Source organism: Carassius gibelio, chromosome B3 (assembly GCF_023724105.1).
Source record: "Carassius gibelio isolate Cgi1373 ecotype wild population from Czech Republic chromosome B3, carGib1.2-hapl.c, whole genome shotgun sequence".
Lineage (NCBI taxonomy): Eukaryota > Metazoa > Chordata > Actinopteri > Cypriniformes > Cyprinidae > Carassius > Carassius gibelio.
This window is the reverse complement of record NC_068398.1, coordinates 31,266,012-31,269,725: the sequence shown is the minus strand read 5'-3', so window position 1 is coordinate 31,269,725 and position 3,714 is coordinate 31,266,012. Positions and strand designations below refer to the sequence as shown.

The window sequence follows — 3,714 nt, the reverse complement described above, 5'->3', positions numbered from 1 at the left end:
GTTTTTCTTACCTTTCTGGACATGGACAGTAGACCGCACACACAGCTTCAATGGAGGGACTGAGAGCTCTCAGACTAAATCCAAAATATCTTAAACTGTGTCCTGAAGATAAACGGAGGTCTCACGGGTTTGGAACAACATGAGGGTGAGATATTAATGACATAATTTTAATATCTGGGTGAACTTAAAATGAAAATTGTCATTTATTCATCCTCAGGTTGTTCCAAACATGTACAAATGTCTTTATTCTGTTGAACACAAAGGAAGATGTGTTAAAGTATATGGGAAACTGAACAGTTCTGGGCCACCACTGACTTCCATAGTAGGAAGAAAAAAACAACAATTATGGAAATCAATGGTGGCCCAGAACAGTTCAGTTTCCCATATACTTTAACACATCTTCCTTTGTGTTTAACAGAATAAAGACATTTATACAGGTTTGGAACAACCCCAGGATCTGTAAATGATGACAATTTTCATTTTTGGGTGAACTATCCCTAAAAAGACATAAATGACTAACAAGAAATACACAAAAAGTGTGTAAAAAAAAAAAAAAAGCATGTAAGAATTTATAAAAAAGGAAATGTACTTCTGTGTGTGTGCGCACCTGCATGTATTTTCAAATAATTCACATTATTGCACATCTCATGCAAACAGCTTGACTTTGAGTTGCAGGATCTTTGCATTCAAGTCCATCAAAGTTCATTAGGTTTTCTGGATAAACTCGAAGGTGTACTTTAGGTTTTCAGGAGAACTAAGATCAAGAGCATAAATGAGACTGATTGATGAATGCCAGGATCACGCAGTCTAGGTTGCTCAAAACCTTAATGCCCTCAATCACAACTCTGATGTCTTCTGTACAATCTCCTCAGTGGCCTGGACAAAACACAAAACACTTTGGTTAATTAAATTTGACCCTTTATATTTTAAAAGTAATCAGCAAATTGCATTGCTACTTTTCAGTCTGAAACTCAACATTTTCCTTAACTTCTTGGACTGTTTGATTTGGCAAACACAAAATTCATAGAATATCAATAATAAGATTTTCAATAGTGACGAAAGTGATGTGACATACAGACAAGTATGGTAACCCATACTTGGAATTCGTGCTCTGCTTTTAACCCATCCACAGTGCACACAGACAGCAGTGAACATAATGAAACAAAATCTTATTATTCCACTAAAACATTGTTTTATTATGAAATGAAAATATAGCATTTAGTAATAATCAATCATATATTATAAAACATAAAAGTATTAACAGAATTGTGATAAAAAAATAAAAAAAATCCCTTACCACATACTCCTTGAAGAAAGAGTCTGTATCTTCAGTCAGGTTGATCATCAGGCCTGTCAGGATGCAGGGGGAAAATAAAGACTGAAATAAGCCAAATGCAGAAACCTGTACAATAACTCTCTCTCTCACACACACACAACATATTCCAGCATTGCAATCTTGACAATCGCAGATTCATTATATGAAGCTTCAGAACTAAGAAGGGGTTACAGATTAGGTGTGCCTTAGAACCCGCATATCTAACAGTATTTCCGAATTACATTAATTTTCACGCTGGTTTTTTAAATTTAATGCCGTGTATTCTCCCTGTATGTTCACGCACCGAACAGTTACACCCATATCGTTTCGGTTCAATTTGAATAACGTTACATGTACCGTTCCACTCCTAGTTCTGATGTAGGCTTACCCCTGTCTGTCACTTGCTCTGATTTACCATGGGCACTGATTTTATGGTGAAATGTCTTATTTTTCATGCTAGGCAGGTCAAATTTGATTAAGAACAATGCACTGTGGCCAATTCACCGTTAGTGACGCAGCAAAAAATAGACTCGCGCCGAAACAATCGCGGCGATCACAAGCCTCCAATTCATTTTGGAGGCAAAATGAATAAGCCACGACTTCAGGGGAAGTCGTGGCCTAATGGTTAGAGGGTTGGACTCCCAATCAAAGGGTTGTGGGTTCTAGTCTCGGGCCGGATGGAATTGTGGGTGGGGGGAGTGCATGTACAGCTCTCTCTCTACCTTCAATACCACGACTTAGGTGCCCTTGAGCAAGGCATCGAACCCCCAACTGCTCCCCGGGCGCTGCAGCATAAATGGCTGCCCACTGCTCCGGGTGTGTGCTCACAGTGTGTGTGTGTGTTCACTGCTCTGTGTGTGTGCATTTCGGATGGGTTAAATGCAGAGCACAAATTCTGAGTATGGGTCAACATACTTGGCTGAATGTCACTTCACTAATCACTAATTTTATGACGGATATATCGATCCAGATATCAAGCCAATTAGTTAAGAACCAATTTTGCACAGTTACAGGCACATTCTGAATCCTTAGACTGGTCTAACACAGGATTTGCAAGTTGCGGGAGTATGTTAAGCTGTCGAAGTGACACTTGGAACAATTCACCTCGCACAACTTTTACTGCTGTTGCATATTTCACTCAAAATGATGATATAAGTTAAACATTCTATTACAGTTAGGTAAAGTCTTTATTACAAATACTCAAACAAGATAATACTTACCAATAACGAATAGGACATAGCAGTCCTTTCGGTGGCAGACGAGAAAATGGCGGACACACACGCTCTCTGTGCATGTTCTTCTCTGAGCTTGTCTTGCACATGCGCAAATGGCGCACTCCGAAGCCAAATTAATTTGAGTTAAGCAAATTAAAATAAATCTCATAGATAACACTATTTATACATTTTACGTTAGACTTATTAAATATATACATGTATTATTCCCAATTAGTTATATTTAAATAAAGTGAACACAATTTAAATGTGTCATACCTAAGAAGGCCTCGAATCATTTTTTTGAGTGTAGCTGTAGCATCTCTGATACTGTATGTGCCTTCGCAGAGACAAATGTTTGGTCCAGATCCTTTTTGTTGGGTCGTGGTGGATAATATTATGTCAATATGGCTGATCTCTGCCAAACTATGAATGAAAATGGAAAGATTTTGGATAATTGTAAAAGTTGGATAATTGTAAGTGGCACACTAGCTTCAGCATGCAATACAAAAGGCCACTGACCTTTGCTATACCCCTTTGTTCCTCACAGATGGGTTTGAGGTTGTGATGAATTTGCTCCCCTGGGAAGAAGTCCAGTAAAAAAAAAAAAAAAAAAAAAAAAAAAAACTAGGTGAGATTTTCGAAATTAGGACATGTTGTTGTGTTTTTGCAGGAGCATCCAAGCAGTTACTGTTTGGAAGACACCCAACTTCACTACTGTGAATGCCAAAATGAAGCATTATGAAGCATCACCTAGAGCATTAGAGTTGAAACTGGTGGAGAATACTTCACTAATTCTCCCAGTTGCATTGGCTCTTTGCCTTTAGCCGGCTGGGAGTGTATCTGAGCAAGCAAAATTGGTGCATGGAGGATTCAGTCACACTCTAAACAGTGATAAGAAACACTGTTAGTGCCAAATACAGCAAGCATAAATAGCCTTTTCTCAGAAATGTGTGTTTTGTCTCAGTGGGAAACATCAGAACGTGCTGGAAATGCAACATCAGCTCAGGTTTTTTTTTCTCATCCAGATTTTTCTAATATATGTGTGTGTGTATTTTTGGACATTCATCTAACTGGTTGTTTAACGTTGGTTGTTTAAGCATTAAATGAAACTTAAATGGTTAGTTCAATCAAAAATTAAAAAAAACTGCTGTTAATTTACTCACCCTCAGGCCAACCAAGATGTAG

General features: G+C 38.0%; 1 long non-coding RNA gene across 1 annotated transcript; it reads right to left on the bottom strand.

The window, feature by feature from the left end:
- Positions 1-455: 455 nt before the first annotated feature.
- LOC127953185 (uncharacterized) lies at positions 456-2,566 on the bottom strand. The gene is made up of 3 exons (XR_008153109.1): positions 2,536-2,566; positions 1,298-1,350; positions 456-876 (listed from the first exon to the last, which is right to left on the bottom strand). It is a non-coding gene; the product is annotated as an uncharacterized LOC127953185 (long non-coding RNA).
- Between the last annotated feature and the right edge of the window lie 1,148 nt (positions 2,567-3,714).